Genomic DNA, 17,695 nt, shown 5'->3' with positions numbered 1-17,695 from the left:
GGCCAGATTGACTTCATCCTTACCAGGCGTAAATGGAGGAACAGCGTACTTGACTCTTGTGCCCACAATACTTTCTCTACAGTTGGTTCAGACCATAGAGTTGTGGTGACAAAGGTGCGCCTTAGTCTCAGATCTCCACGTTAGGCAGCCACTGGAAGGGTTCAGTATGATTGGGGGAAACTCCGAGGAGACAGTAATCTACAGGAGAGGTACGACATTGAAGTCCACAATCGGTTCCAGGTACTGACTGAGGATGAGGAATCTGCAACCTGCCGCTACGGGAAATTCATTGAAGCAAATAAGGAGGCTGCAGAGATCTGCATGGACAAGGTTCCTAAGGTGAAAAAGAGGGCAAAAGCCTCAAGGGATCCTCGTGTCGTCATAGCAAGAGAGGAGATGCAAGTAGCCTATAATTCACTAGTAGCAGATTACAGCTGCAACAAACAAGAACAATGGGTCGTATGAATAAAAAGTAGTAATTACTTTTACTTGAAAGTTTCAAGTATTTACTACCATCCATATGAATAAAACGAAGTAAAAACTGTTAGTTAAAAGTATTTACTAAAATGCTAAAAGTATCTACTTTTACCAAAAAGTTAATTCTTTTTATTTTAGCACTTACTTACTTCCATATGAATAAAACGGAGAATATACTACAAAATGCAAGTAAATACTAGTGATTTTTCAAGGTAGCTCCAGAGCTACCTTGGGCACAGAAGTAAAAGGCTCGTCCGAAGAAATGACAGTGTTTATGAATGTTCCTCACAGGATAAATGTTTTAGTCCAAAGGAAAGACATCACTGAAATATTAAATAGACACGTACACAGTGTTTCACAACAGAAACAATACGGACAAACTCAAACTGCTTTAAATCAACCTTGTTTAAATATGCTGAGGATAAAATAAAACCGTTTGTAAAAAAAAAGGTTTTGTATCATTACAGTAAGCTTTTTAAAAAGATATAAAGAATTTTTTCATTTCAGAAATGAACGCCTCGATCATTAAGGCTTATTGTTCGTAAAATCAGAAGAAGTAAATTTTTAAACAATTAAATGCATTTCAATAGAATGTTGTTCGTGCTATATTAAAACTTTTATGTTTAATTTAAATAGCTATGCTCATATCCAGCTCTCATCTTCTCTGTACAGCGCTGTCATGCACTCCAAGTTTCAAAAGCATAACAAAAACGTTTTTATTCTGTGTGTCCAGATGAGTCGTCTGCATCAAAATGTTGTCAGAATAAAAACCTCATGGCTGACTTGAAGATTTCTATGTTTCTATTAAATCAAATGCTGCTTTGGCTGTGTGTGAGCGCGTACGTAGACGTGAATGGGAGTTGTAATACAAAGGAAACCTTTTGTTAAGAGCCGTTCAGCCATGGTATGCAGAAGTATTTCCACCAAAGCATTAAGTGAATACTTTGCAGTAAAAGAAAAGGTTTATTCATACGGAATTCAGAAGATGCTTTTACTGAATGCTTCTTCTTGGAAGTTTATGCTTTTACTTTTTGCTAGTACTTGTCAGTAAATACTACTTTTTATTCATACGACCCAATATGCTAGGAAGAAAAAGGCTTTTGCTGAAACCTACGACCTTATAGAGGAGGAGGTACTATTCCAGAAAATCAGTGAAGTGGAACAGGCTCACGTTAACCAAAAACATGCTTGAGCTGGAAACTGATCAACGAGATCACTGGTAAAAAGACATCCAAGCCCTCTCAGATCAAGGGAGACACAGATGAGCAACGGGTAGACGCATGGTATCGTCACTTCAAAAACCTATTTGGAGACGCACCAGCTGTGCTTGAAGCTCAGGAGGAGGTAAAACAAGTGTTCATTGATCTTGACATAGAGGATAGTCCCTTCAGCCAGGAAGAGTATGCCAAAGCACTGAGTAGTCTCAAGAGTGGAAAAGCCTGCGGGGAAGATGGTGTTGTCCCAGAAGTCCTAAAGCATGTCCCCATCAACGACATTATGCTTGATTTCATCAACTGTGCATATGAGAAGGGAGAAGCACCAGATCAGTGGAGCACAATCAATATCATCCCGGTTCCAAAGTCTGGTGACCTCACTTGCACGGACAACTACCGAGGAAAAAGTCTCACCTCTATTGTCTCCAAAACCTTTAACCGCATGTTCCTTAACCGGATACGACCAGTGCTAGACCCGCTCTTAAGGGCAGAGCAGAATGGGTTCCGGCAAGAGAGGTCAACGGTGGGGCACATCACCGCGCTGAGGAGAATCGTTGCAGGAGTCAGGCACAAACATCTTCCTGCAGTCATCACCTTTATCGACTTCCGTAAGGCGTTTGACACAATCCACCGGGACAAGATGATGAACATCCTCACTGCCTATGGGATCCCAAACAGGCTAGTTGAAGTGATCGGGTCAACATACGCAAACACCAGAGCAAAGGTCACTTCACCAGATGGGGTCACCGATTTCTTCGACATCCGAGCTGGAGTACTCCGAGGTGACACCTTGGCCCCCTTCCTCTTCATCATTGTCCTTGATCATGCCCTGAGAAAGGCAATTGGCGGTAGAGAAGAAGAGCTGGGTTTCACCTTAGTTCCCCGCAAGACCCGACGTGTGCCTCCTGTGACAGTCACTGACCTGGATTTTGCGGATGATATCGCATTGGTGTCAAACACGATTGAGCAAGCCCAGGACCTCTTACTGTCAGTTGAGGAGGAGTGCCTGAAAGTTGGCCTACAGCTGAACACAAAAAAGACCAAGGTGATAGCTTACAACATCAGTGACCCCCCTGTCCACACGAGGGACGGCACAACTCTTCGTTTTGAATCTGACTTCAAATACCTTGGATCCTGGATCAACTCCAGTGAAAAAGACCTGAAGATACGAAAAGGACACGCGTGGTCCGTGCTTCACAGCATGAAAAAGGTGTGGTCATCAACGCTGAGTGCCCGGCTGAAAAGATCACTATTTGTCGCAACAGTGGAGTCAGTGCTACTATACGGAGCTGAGACCTGGACCCTCACCACCAGTATGGAGAAGTCTCTGGATGGTTGCTACACCAGGATGCTGCGTATGGCCCTAAACATCCCCTGGCAGGACCACATGAGAAACTCCAACCTGTATGCTGGTTGGCCAAAGGCCACAGAGAAGATCCGTGAACGCCGACTCAAGCTTGCTGGGCACTGTGTCCGCCACTCGGAGCTTGCCGCTTGCCCAAGGCAAGGCCTCGCGTGTGAGAAGATGTCTCTCCTTTGTAGACACACTAAAACGAGACACCGGCTTGACCAGCGCTGAGGAACTTCGCTCCTGCATGCTGGACCGGAGCATCTGGAGAAAAATCACTGGGCAGGCTCGAGCTTCTAGATGGCGCTCGACATGATGATGATGATGATGAAAATCAAAGGGAAACTTGCCAGGAATCATTTCAAATTGGATCACTGAGCGCCTACAATCCCGTCCAAAATGCTTGGGCCACTCATTCCTAATGTTATGCTAGGAGTCCACTGGGCCAGCGCCAGTTGGTGCCAGTTCGCGCCAAAGATTATGTGATTGGCGCGTAGTGGCTCGCTGTGGCGCCGAATTAATGTCCGCTCGGCATGTGTCGCCAAGTGGAATAAACTGGGTGCCATATGGCGTGCGCAAAATGCCACCCGGCTTGCTCCAAAATGTTGCGCCAGTTCGCGCCATTACACGGCCATTTGATTCCAAAATTCACCCTGTTGGCGCCATTCGCGCCAATAGACGGCTACTTTGCGCCACTTGGTGATTAGTTTGTGCCAAAGGTCGCCAAATTGGTTTGAACTTGCCGCCGCTTGGCGCTACTTGCCGACTATATAAATACCGGCCATCGGCTACCTGGTTCAGACCCTCCTCAGCTGCTGTATGAACAACATCTCTACTAATTTACAAGGTGCCACTTGGCGCCAAGTGGCGCCATTACATTCCAGTGGATTCCATTAGGCGGATTGTTTGCGCCAAAGGGCGATATGTTCGCGCCATTTGGTGCCACTTGGCGGACACTTGGCGCTGATTGCTCGTTGCAAGTGGCGAGACGAAAATTTCAAACATTTTGAAATTTTCTTGCCGTCACATTCAAATTTGGTGCCGTTACGGGCCACCGTGAGCCAGTTGGGAGGCAGTTTGAGCAGTAAATCAACTATAAAACTTACCTAACAAATAACAATTACATATCTGAGGTTAACTACCCCAAACAGGAAAAATATGAAAAAATATTATTTATTAAGCTACATTCATCATTAATAGATTCTATAGACCTTGAAGAAATTCCGTCTCGAGGTTTAAATATTATGAGGATGGGTTATGTGAAGGGTAAATAGTGGGGTCTGTTCTTGCAGTCAGCGTGCCTGTTGACTATACTGTAGCGTCGACCGGGGGTTGCAATGCACACAGTTTAATGACACAAGAAAGGTACAATTAACTGGCTATCCTGTCATCGTTTCGGAGCTTTATTAACACTCAACAATTTACTGAAAGTACACGAGAGAGAAGGCCCAAGCCAGAGACCGCCCTCTCTGGCGAGCAGACTCACAAATCGACCGGCTTGGGCCAAAAGCAGTGCTCCGAATAATTGTATGGCAAAATATTTTGCTATACAGTCGTTACGAAAATGGCGTGTGCGCGTCCATAAAAATGGTCTCACAACGAAACCGCACGCACAATGAGACACTCAGCGGTTCTCTGGGTTCTATTTCTATAGACCTTTTTGCAAATACCGGGGCGCGCACGTAAAGCTTGGAATTAGGTGCATTGTGGTCTTCTTGCTGGTATCCAAATTTGATCCATATATATCCCACAATGCACCTCATTCAATAGTCTGCGCTTGCACATTGGTATTTGCGATAAGGTCTATGGTGTCCACCTACGTCTACTGCATAGAGTTATATATAAGGCCGTGTCCGAATTGGCGACTTCGGCTACAGCTACGGCTAGATCAGCGCGTCTGTCAGTGCTGAAGAATAGCAGACGCGCGCGCCCTAGCCGTAGCTGTAGCCGAAGTCGCCAATTCGGACACGGCCTTAGAACTAGAGGGCGCACTGGTATATATACGCGCTCCGGCATAGACCTTATCGCAAATACCAATGCGCAAGCGCAAATACCAATGCGCAAGCGCAGACTGTTGAATGAGGTGCATTGTGGGATAGATATGCATCAAACTTTGCTACCAGCTAGACCACAATGCACCTAATTCCAAGCTTTACGCGCGCGCCCCGGTATTTGCGATAAGGTCTATGCGCCCAGGCGGCCATTTTCTAAGTTGACAAAACTGGCATCTCACAGCGTGTGTTTGTGCGGCCATTTTGTAAGTTGAACCTGGTTGAACAAACAGCATCGCGCGCGTGAGCATTTAATAAAAAAAACCTCAAACGTGTATTTCATATTCAACGCGCCTGCAGAATGAGGCGCTTGTCATCTTGTGGTCCCGTGGCGTTTGTGCACGAAGCATCACTCGTGCGCCCTCTAGTTCTTATATATAACTCTATGGTCTACTAGGAGGCGCCATCTTGTTCTGACTTGGAACCTAAATTTGAAGAGCGCCCTCTATTGAAATTAAATAAGTCATAGTTTCACTTGAACCATTCAATTCAATTCAATTTCAATTCAAGAATACTATTTGAATTCTTCCCGTCAAGCTTACGTTTAAACCACCAGGGCGTTTTAAATGCATTTCCTTCGTTCAAATGGCAAACTAACAAACAATTAATATTTAACTTTTGTCTGTGGAAATTTCAGTTTGTTTAAACAATGAAAACCTCTGTCATTTTGTTTGATTGACAATCTTCTCAGAAGTTGTGTGGAGAACGCTGTCAATACCCAACATTTTGTGGCTCGTCGCAATCTCAAAACACGCTAACTCCAATAGACTGTGCAAGTCTCGCGCGGATATGAACTTCCGGGACCATTGTGGTCCCAACCTTATGGAGTTTTACGTTGGGGAGATTTTGTTTCGTCCATTACTTTAGTTTAATGTAGTTTATGACCATAAAAATGACATAACCATATGTTGTTAAAAATGTAATACTAATTAACATCATAATATAAAAGTAAAAAACCGATATTTAAACTTGACCTCGGGTCAGGTTACTTGGTAAAAATTAAGAATTTGTGCCCATCTCCGATCACGAAACTTACGAGACGTTTGTTTTGGTCGCGCGGGGTGAAAAGCCTTTTCATTGGTCGTTTAGGCGTCGGCTTCGGTCGGCTTCCTCTCTAAACTGCGTCACGCGTTTATCTAACGCCCCTGCGACCATCGTGCGTCCGCGTATTAAACCAGCTTTTAGTAGTTTCACATTCGGGCGTAGATTTACAAAAGGGGTTTAAATTTAAGATCAAACAAACATCCTTGTCCCAGAGTTTTACTTTTGTCAATAAATAGACTATAACCGATAATTGTGTATTATAAAAAGCTAAAACTAATTTCAACAAGCTCTATAGGGTATTTTTGTTCGGCATTAAGAATAAATTAAAGCAAAGATTTGATTCATAAAAAAATAAAGTTCTTCAGTTGTCGTGTTTTCTCGCTCCGGTGCGCGCGAGACTTGCACAGTTTATAATCCGCAGTGCAAAGCCTTCGTTCAACAAGCAACAGAAGGGGTAAAACACCAGCTAAATGGCTATGTAAAGCTTTATGCTATTGGTCCATATTCACCCCCTGTCTATTTGCCGATAGAACTTGAAACAGTGCTTATGATTCGTCAGTAGTTGTGCACAAACATAATGCTACGGATAGCGCACATGCATGCGACAGACGGTTCCGACAGACAATGAACGACGTAAATCGACGCTTAACTTCACGTAAGTTTTGACTCCCTATTCTCTTGAATTTTCACACAATAAAGGTGCCACTATAAAGATTATGCACTGTAGCTCAATCTGTGTCAATAAACTTTTGATTTGTTGAAGAGAACATGAGAAAATAGCCGTTTAAAAACTGCATAAATTGTTGTTAGCCCGCCACGATTTGCTGTAGGTTCGCTGCACCAGTTCATTCCTTGTGTGGGGATTCATGTGTGTGGGGCTTTCGTGATAACCTTTAATGGGAGGGGGGGGGATACATTGAATAAACACATTTTGTCAATACTTCGAACGGATCCCTTGTTGTTGTCGCAGTTCTGATTAATTATTACAAGGTAACGAATAGTCAATGTTTACTCATCATCTTGATTTCTTCAAAAGCCAATACTATGGCATTTGTTTAATTGTTAATGCAGAAGTTTATTGTACAGCCGTCTTAAGCCTGTGACTGGTTACAATGTAAACAATAATTTGTAATAGTTCTTTCAAAATTATATTTGTTATTGTGAAATGTTACAAAAACCTTGCTCTATGTGTTACACAAATATTTTTAAACTCTCATTCAACTAAAAGTTTCATTTGTTTCTCATGATGTTTGATCAATTTGTTGTTAATAAATGTTCAAGTGATATATTGATTTTATTCAGAAAATGATGGTTTTGTTTCCAATCCTTTAAGTATGGTATGGGGTATTAAATTATTAGAACCGCCGCGCCCGCTGTACAGTAGATCATGAACACATAGTTGAATATATCCCTGAACACCCCTATTACAAAACAGTTGGTCCCATCAATGTTGCCAGCAACGCGCGTGTGTGTGTGTGTGTGTACGAATCATGTGTTGCTGCCAATGGCATGGTGAAATTACATGTCATTATGGCTTGACACTTTTGTGCAAGGTAGAGTTGATCTCATACTTTATTTCCACACTCTCATAAAAGAATAACAAAAGTTACGTGTATTACGGAGTAAATCAAAAACATTCTTTACGCAAGAGTAAACATAAATAAGCAAACAGAGTACGGGGCCGTTTTGGTAAGCAATAGCTTGTAAGAAAAAACACTGCATGAGACGAGACAGACAAGAAAACAATTGACCAACATTTAGAAATCAAGCCTTATATTTGGTCGTTATTATACAAAATTGTTCATCATGAGCAGTGAAATGTATTGCCTGCCAGGAAATAGACTGGAATGTATAAGGCCTAATTTCATTATGCCGGTAAGCACAAAAACTTGCTATAAGCACAGAAAAGTATGGCTTAGCCGATAAGAGCCCATGTGATAAGAGCCCATGTACCCCATGTACCAAAAAAATGAATGTAAGAAGCGTCTCCGCGGTTATTATCTCAGATTGTGTGTCTAAAGAAATTATTCTTCCTATTTGGACCATATTCAACTCTGGAATTTGTAGGCTATAAAACTTTTAAGTGCGGTAAGGAGTACAGCAGTTGGTAGGCCCTACAATGCAATTTGATATCATTCACTTCTTGGTTCAAACGCTTGACCCCCCAAATTTGAATACTATAAGAGGCGTTATCGTAACGCTTTCTATATTGTATTCCGTCAGGGAAAATTCTTCCTATGTTTACTACTTCATTGTATACAAAGTGACAGTTTAATTTCTAGAATAAGAGTTGATAACCAACGATGTTCTTCAAAACAAACACTACTACTTACTGTGTAACTATCTCTTTAATAAAACTGTTACCGTGCCAAGTTTCAAAAATCAAGGTAAACCGACTCGGATTTTGCCCGAGTTTTTTTAGGTGAACAAAATTAATCATAATTCACCCAGGCACATTTTCCTTTGACAAAAAAACAATGCAGAGTGTTTTACATGGTAGGGTGTTTTCTATTATTTTACAATGATCATTCTACATCACACAGTTTCTTGTTTCACATGATCAATTTCTTTATTTTATAGTAATTCGTAATGTTAACCTGGCAAATAAATTGAAAATTTTTAAAACTAATTACTGTACACCTAAAGGGCAGAATTTGTTTTTGTCAGAGTAAAGTGCTTGGTAATCATGATACTAATGATCACTACTATCACTGACATACAGAAACTGGAAATAATTAAAGTTAGAAGAAAAATGTAAACAGGGAGTTAGGTTAATACACAGTTGAGTAATGATTATTCATTAGAGTTCATTAACTGCAAAGAAAGCTTATAAATTGACTTTTATGAAAACACACAAAACTTTTTTAACTTGTCCATTAATGGAATGGATGAAACTGCTGTGATGAACATGTCATGAACTGTTTGGTGCATGGACTGATCATGAACATTCTTAAAAGTTCATCAAGTCATTAATTCCCTTTTGGCTCAGTCAGTGCACAACTACGAGATAATGAAGCTGACGTGCAGAGTTTCTTTGGAAAATCGTGATCAGAATCAGAATGTGTTATATTAAGTCACTCATGTAAGCCTACCCAACTTTCCAGCATTTTTTAAACGCATCAAACAGCAACCCATTGTTGTTAATAACTTTATTTGTTCCATATAAAAATAACCATGTACCATTGGTGGTACAGTCCATATATGTCATCCCCCCACACACAGAACGTAGAAATGTTTGAATGTGTTTGTTTTTGTTTTTAAAAAGCGTGTGGTGTCATAAAAAACGCGGGCGTGATCAACACGCAAATATCTTATAAAACTCTGCGCGCACGCACTTGACATCTAATGCAAAACAAATTTCCTGAGCCAATTAGCGTTGTTTCCAAGTACATCACTACTAGGGGTTAGTGACGAGAGGTATCGATACGGCGGGCTGCCCATTGTAGCGAGGCCGAGTTGTGCACTATAAGCAGACACACAATCGCGTTTGCGTCACGCACCCATTACTCGTGTATAAAACAGCCCGATTGATGTTCCTACATTTTTTGCCAACCAAAATGTTAGTACGCACGCGCTATGTGCAATTTACATTTCATGAAAAGGGTATGGTTAGATGCATATAGAGCTTTAAACTTGTATAGTTCATAGCTCTAATGTTTGATGACAATTAGGTAACAACAGGGTGGACCACGTGAAGGTTGTCATCTCCCACCCCACAAATAACAGTTTAAAGAGATCATTTAAAATCTACATCGTTAATGAGTACTCAAACCCCCTATAGATAAACACCAAGGAAAATGTAATGACCTTGTAATTAAAAAAACAAATTGGGTGCATAGAGCTATATGTTTATATAGCTCTATTGTTTGATGACAATTAGTTAACAACAGGGTGGACCACGTGAAGGTTGTCATCTCCCACCCCACAATTTATTAACAGTTAAAAGAGATCTTAATACATCGTTAATGATTACTCAAACATCCTAAATTAACACTACAACCAATGTCAACCTTAATGAGTACCCAAACTCTCTAACACCAAAGAAAATGTCATGACATTGTCATTAAAAAATTGGTTTGGTGCATAGAGCTATATAAACATGGTTATAAAGCTCTATTGTTTGATGACAATTAGTTAACAACAGGGTGGACCACGTGAAGGTTGTCATCTCCCACCCCACAATTAACAGTTAAAAGAGATCATACATCGTTAATGAGTAATCAAACACCCTTAATAAAAACCCTAGAAAATGGCATGACCTTTGTAATTACAAAACCTTGTTAATGAGTACTCGAAACCGTATATAAACACCATAAACAATGTCATAACCTTGTAATCAAATAACGTCGTTAAGAGTACTCAAACCACTGGACTGAATACCCTTATTAAATACCGTGGAAAATGTCTAGACCTTTGTAATAATAAACCTGGTTAATGAGTACTCAAACACAGACAAGGTCATGACCTTTGACATTACAAACTTTAAAAAGAGTTACTAAACCCCAATTGTGTCACAATATTTACATGTCTTCATATAGTAACCAGTAAAAAACATGGTGGCCACCATGTGAGGGTACCCCAGAACTAGAATACTAAATAATTGAATAACAGAGTGACACAATAAAAGTTACAATTTATAAATAATTCATTATTACAATACAAAACTTCATTACATAAATCACCACTTATAAACAGTCCTTAACACACTTGTTTAGTGACAAGACAACGTTAAGAGTACTCGAAAACTGGACTGATTATCCATATAAATACCATGGACAATGTCTAGACCTTTGTAATAATAAACCTGGTTAATGAGTACTCAAACACAGACAAGGTCATGACCTTTGACATTACAAACTTTAAAAAGAGTTACTAAACCCAAGTGTGTCACAATATTTACATGTCTTCATATAGTAACCAGTAAAAAACATGGTGGCCACCATGTGAGGGTACCCCAGAACTAGAATAATAAATAATTGAATTACAGAGTGACACAAAATAAAAGCTACAATTTATAATTAATTCATTATTACAATACAAAACTTCATTACATAAATCACCACTTATACACAGTCCTTAACACACTTTTTTAACGTCGTTAAGAGTACTCAAAAACTGGACTGATTATCCAGATAAATACCATGCATGGACAATGTCTAGACCTTTGTAATTATAAACCTGGTTAATGAGTACTCAAACACACACAAGGTCATGACCTTTGACATTACAAACTTTAACAAGAGTTACTGAACCCCAAGTGTATCACAATATTTACATGTCTTCATATAGTAACCAGTAAAGAAACACGGTGGCCACCATGTGAGGGTACCCCAGAACAGAAACCATGTAAACAATTAGAATAACAAATAATTGAATTACAGAGTGACACAAAATAAAAACTACAATTTATATTTAATTCATTTTATTACAATACAAAACTTCATTACATAAATCACCACTTATATACAGTCCTTAACACACTTGTTTAACGACGTTAAGAGTACTCAAAAACTGGACTGATTATCCAGATAAATACCATGGACAATGTCTACACCTTTGTAATAATAAACCTGGTTAATGAGTACTCAAACACAGAAAAGGTCATGACCTTTGACATTACAAACTTTAAAAAGAGTTACTAAACCCCAAGTGTGTCACAATATTTACATGTCTTCATATAGTAACCAGTAAAAAACATGGTGGCCACCATGTGAGGGTACCACAGAACTAGAATAATAAATAATTGAATTACAGAGTGACACAAAATAAAAGTTACAATTTATAATTAATTCATTATTACAATACAAAACTTCATTACATAAATCACCACTTATATACAGTCCTTAACACACTTGTTTAACGACGTTAAGAGTACTCAAAAACTGGACTGATTATCCATATAAATACCATGGACAATGTCTAGACCTTTGTAATAATAAACCTGGTTAATGAGTACTCAAACACAGACAAGGTCATGACCTTTGGCATTACAAACTTTAAAAAGAGTTACTAAACCCCAAGTGTGTCACAATATTTACATGTCTTCATATAGTAACCAGTAAAAAACATGGTGGCCACCATGTGAGGGTACCCCAGAACTAGAATAATAAATAATTGAATTACAGAGTGACACAAAATAAAAGTTACAATTTATAATTAATTCATTATTACAATACAAAACTTCATTACATAAATCACCACTTATATACAGTCCTTAACACACTTGTTTAACAACGTTAAGAGTACTAAAAAAACTGGACTGATTATCCATATAAATACCATGGACAATGTCTAGACCTTTGTAATAATAAACCTGGTTAATGAGTACTCAAACACACACAAGGTCATATTACAAACTTTAACAAGAGTTACTGAACCCCAAGTGTGTCACAATATTTACATGTCTTCATATAGTAACCAGTAAAGAAACACGGTGGCCACCATGTGAGGTTACCCCAGAACAGATACCATGTAAACAATTAGAATAACAAATAATTGAATTACAGAGTGACACAAAATAAAAACTACAATTTATATTTAATTCATTATTACAATACAAAACTTCATTACATAAATCACCACTTCGATACAGTCATTAACACACTTGTTTAACGACGTTAAGAGTACTCGAAAACTAGACTGATTATCCATAAAATACCATGGACAATGTCTAGACCTTTGTAATAATAAACCTGGTTAATGAGTACTCAAACACAGACAAGGTCATGACCTTTGACATTACAAACTTTAAAAAGAGTTACTTAACCCCAAGTGTGTCACAATATTTACATGTCTTCATATAGTAACCAGTTAAAAACATGGTGGCCACCATGTGAGGGTACCCCAGAACTAGAATAATAAATAATTGAATTACAGAGTGACTCAAAATAAAAGTTACAATTATAATTAATTCATTATTACAATACAAAACTTCATTACATAAATCACCACTTATATACAGTCCTTAACACCCTTGTTTAACGACGTAAAGAGTACTCGAAAACTGGACTGATTATCCATATAAATACCATGGACAATGTCTAGACCTTTGTAATTATAAACCTGGTTAATGAGTACTCAAACACACACAAGGTCATGACCTTTGATATTACAAACTTTAAAAAGAGTAAACCCCAAGTGTGTCACGATATTTACATGTCTTCATATAGTAACCAGTAAAAAAACTAGGTGGCCACCATGTGAGGGTACCCCAGAACAGATACCATGTAAACAATTAGAATAATAAAAAATTGAATTACAGAGTAACACAAAATAAAAGTTACAATTTATATTTAATTCATTATTACAATACAAAACTTCATTACATACATCACCACTTATATACAGTCCTTAACACACTTGTTTAACATTGTTAAGAGTACTAAAAAACTAGACTGATTATCCTTAATAAATACCATGAACAATGTCTAGACCTTTGTAATAATAAACCTGGTTAATGAGTACTCAAACACACATCCACAAGGTCATGACCTTTGATATAAAAGAGTTATAAACCCCAAGTGTGTCACGATATTTACATGTCTTCATATAGTAACCAGTAAACAAACATGGTGGCCACCATGTGAGGGTACCCCAGAACAGATACCATGTAAACAATTAGAATAATAACTAATTGAATTACAGAGTGACACAAAATATAAGTTACAATTTATATTTAATTCATTATTACAAAACAAAACTTCATTATAATCACCACTTATATACAGTTCTTAACACACTTGTTTACTTTTTATTGGTATTGAGTTTACTTTAACAAATAACCTTAATGTTGTCTTGACTTTGTACTGAGCAAATATTTTTGTGTAAGTGGCAAAATATCTATCTATCTAGATAATGTCGCTACATACTGCAAAAGGAAGGCCTCTTCATCACCATTCCACCTTGATCGTTCTTGCGTGACGCTTCCAAATTCTCTGATGTCATCCATCTAACGCCAACTTGGTCTGCCTCTTCGTCTCGTTTGTATTCTTGGGGTTCATTCTGTTGACAATGTTCATCTGTTGTCATGACGCCTTAGATGAGGTGTTTTATTGGTGTTGCATAACGTGTCCAAGTCGAAGATGTTCGATCGTGTTAATCCTGTATTAAACATGATCAAAAAAGAAAGAAAAAACTAATTAGATTGAGATTTGGATTTAAAGGTCAAAGATGTGTGTATACTATATCAATAATTGCTTTTTATTAAGTATGCATATCCCTCACTCGGTGACCGTCCTGGCGCACGCTTTAACATACAGTTTTCAGGCAAGGTCAACGGTCATCGCTCCTTCAAATATGCTTCTCCAAGACTATGGAACATTTAAATCTAAACTTAAAACCCATCTTTTCAATCGTAGAAGCCTTAGAGACTTTATTTTGTAATTTGCGCTATATATAAGAACTGTTTATTATTATTATTATTAAGGTATATGTTTGAATTATGAAACATAAGAAATGTCTATTTTCTGCACTTAAATGGATTTATAAACTTTCAACTCAAGCTTCGCTAAAACAGATCATACCTTCAAATTCCACTTAGGACCCTGGTGAGTAGCTGAGGAATATAGCTATCTCCTCATAAGCCATGATGTATCTCTCTGTACTGTGACGTCACATCTTCATGGTCCATGTTGACACGCAGTCGTCACAATCATCTTAAAGAAAATTACAATGTACTCGCATCAGTACAAACCATATCAAGACTTGGATCATCAGGGCCAAATTTCATAGAGCTGCTTAAGAACAAAAAGGATCCAAGCAAATGAAATGCACTGTGAAACAAAGTTTGGGGATTAAAGAGATCATTCTCTAGCTATCTACCTATGTTTGGTGCACTTCAATGACAACTGAGATGTTGTCCGCATAGGCAGGCATCCTCTCGGACGTTTTCATGTTGGCGCTTGTTATCAGCAGGTATCCCAAACAGATCTGCAGACTCCTGAAATATATGTCAATTAAGAAATTTCAGTATAATTATTTTCACCAAATACTTTTTACTGTAGAACAATTATAGTTCATGTTTTTTTCACATCACTAATCCAGAAGAGGAAAACAGTTATGCTCCAGTCAAAATCACAAAGTTTGCCATCAATCAAACTAAAAATAAACTTACCTTGTCTTGTCATTTTCCTCACAGCGTACAAAGGTCCAAATGATTACTTCATGGCCGGCATGTGCAGTTTCCACTGGACTCCCATGGGCAGATGGTTAAACATACATTTAACCAGTTCACCGTAGCCGTAAAAAAAAATGACAAATACAAACTATTAGAAAAATGCACTTCGCCAACAGAGTTTAGAGATTAAAGAGATCATTCTCTAGCTATCTGCCTATGTTTGGTGCACTTAAATGACAGCTGGGATGCTGTCCGCATAGTCAGGCACTGTTGCATCATGGCTTTTGGTCATCGGCAGTACACCACATCCCCAGCAGAACTGCAGACTCCTGAAATATATGCCAATCAAGTCATTACAAAATCATTATTCTCATTAAATACTTTTCACCATAGAAAAATATTCATGCTGCAAGGTTTAGATTTTTTTCATGAGGACTCTAGCAATTGGAAAACGGGTGATTTGCAAAGCTAAATTTTAGCATGGAGCCCCGTTTAAATCTAGACATAATCTTGATTTCAGGATAAATCTCAACAACTTACGGTCCCTCATTACTTCCCAAGCTATCAATCCACCTTAAAATAAACTTACCTTTTCCTGTCGTTTTCCTCAAAGATACACAGCTCCCATGTCTTCATGGTTGCGACTGGAATGGCATGTGCTGTTTCCATTGGTCTCCCATAGGCAGATGGATCACCGTCGCCGTAAAAAAATTAAAGAAAAAATACAGACAATGAGAAAAATGCATCTCGAAATAGAGTTTTGAGTATAAAGAGATCATTCTCTAGCTATTCTACCTAGGTTTGTTGCGCTTCAATCCCATCTGGGATATGTATTGTTTGAAACTTTGCGTGGTGTGGAGAAATTAGAATTTACGGGGACAACCATGTGTAAACCTCTTAAGGTGAGTATTGGCTCTGGAAAGACCCGGTTTGGTCTCAACGTAGTAAACAGTATACTCTGCTCGTCTTCAGGAGAATGCTGGACTACAGGCGATGGTCGAGCTTTAGTAGTGCTGGATGGATGAGCATTTGGGCGGGATTGATCAAAGCTGTTCTAGGCCGGTAATGCATGTGAGTTGATTGCTGGCTGGATGTGTGTGCATTGGAGTGTGCCATTCTTGTGGTGAGCTGCTGCTGGAAGGGTTGGCTTGAGGATGTGTGACCAGATGTCGTTAATGAAGAAACCGATGTCTTCTGGAACTGTATGGTGTGCTTGTATATCGATGGCCTCGCTGACTCTGCATTGGTGCCAGGACTGTTCATGAGCTATGAGTTTGGCTTGATTCCACTTGATGATGCTGTCGTGTTCGTGTGAATGATTGCTGATGGCTGAGTTGTTGAGGTGTTCCAGTGTGCCATGTGCTTTGTGTTCATTGATTCTTGTTGAGATACTGCGCCCTGGTCCACGATGTATACTTTACAGCAATCACAGGGAATGTGGTAAACGCTGGCTTTGTCTCGAGTGTCTTGCTTGTCCTTGTGTGTGTGGAGTGATGCTTAAATCTTGTTTGATGCTGTGTGGAAGGTCTTGACTTGAGCTTGAATGAAGATACGTTGAAGCTTGTGAGAAGATAGGCCAATGTTTGGGAGGGAGATTGCAGCCTTGAACTCTGGTAGTTCATCTGGTGTGAGACTTGGCTTGGGCTCGCTGAGGTTGAAAGTTTTGTAGCCATTAAGTTGACATGATGTCTTGATGTGTTGTAGTTCCTGCTTCAAGCTGCCCTTGTCACAGGTGTCCAAGGTCCAACGGACCAAGGTGTTGGAGACAGCAGACTTGAAGCGAGGATGGTGGAATAATGAGTTGTGAACGTATCTGTCGGTGTGCGTTGGCTTGCGATGTACCGTGTGGGCTAGAGTGCCATCAGCTTGTCATGTTACTTCGGCACCTAGGAAGGAGATAGCATTGTTTTGTTCTTGTTCCATGTTGAATCGGATACGTAGATATTGACTGTTCAGTTGATGGAAGAACTTTTGGAGTGCTGTCTTGCCGTTGGGCCAAAACCACAAAGGTGTCGTCAATGTAGCGGAACCTGAGTTTGGGGCGAAGATTGGCGCTCTTGATACCGTCAAGTTAAAACTCCTCCATGAACAAATCCATCAGGACCGGGGATAGAGGAGATCCCATGGTGGCCCCAGAGGTTTGTTCATAGAATTTGTCTCGCCACCTGAATCTAAAAGCGGAGAAGCAGGTGATAAGGAGGTCGTGGACTTGATCTGGAGTGAGTCTTGTGCGGTCTGTCAGTGAAGGTTAGGCTTGAAGGCATTGTTCGGCGATGTTGCATGCTTCTTCAGTTGGTATGTTGGTGAATAGTGACATGATGTCAAAACTGACAAGGATCTCAGTTGGACGGAGATGTATGTATTTGATAATGTCGATGACCTTGCTTGAGTTGTTAATGTTATGTTCAGTGAGGCCAACTAGTGGATGGAGGGTCTTGGTGAGGTG

General features: G+C 39.4%; 1 long non-coding RNA gene across 1 annotated transcript; it reads right to left on the bottom strand.

Annotated features, from left to right (window-relative positions):
• Window positions 1–10,718: 10,718 nt before the first annotated feature.
• On the bottom strand, window positions 10,719–16,209 carry LOC139946591 (uncharacterized). Its single transcript, XR_011787272.1, has 4 exons — window positions 15,247–16,209; window positions 14,955–15,072; window positions 14,657–14,788; window positions 10,719–14,234 (listed from the first exon to the last, which is right to left on the bottom strand). It is a non-coding gene; the product is annotated as an uncharacterized lncRNA (long non-coding RNA).
• Window positions 16,210–17,695: the final 1,486 nt, after the last annotated feature.

Source organism: Asterias amurensis, chromosome 13 (assembly GCF_032118995.1).
Source record: "Asterias amurensis chromosome 13, ASM3211899v1".
In the NCBI taxonomy this organism is placed as follows: Eukaryota; Metazoa; Echinodermata; class Asteroidea; order Forcipulatida; family Asteriidae; genus Asterias; species Asterias amurensis.
Note: the sequence above shows the minus strand (reverse complement) of the source record. Positions and strands in the feature narration are given on the sequence as shown.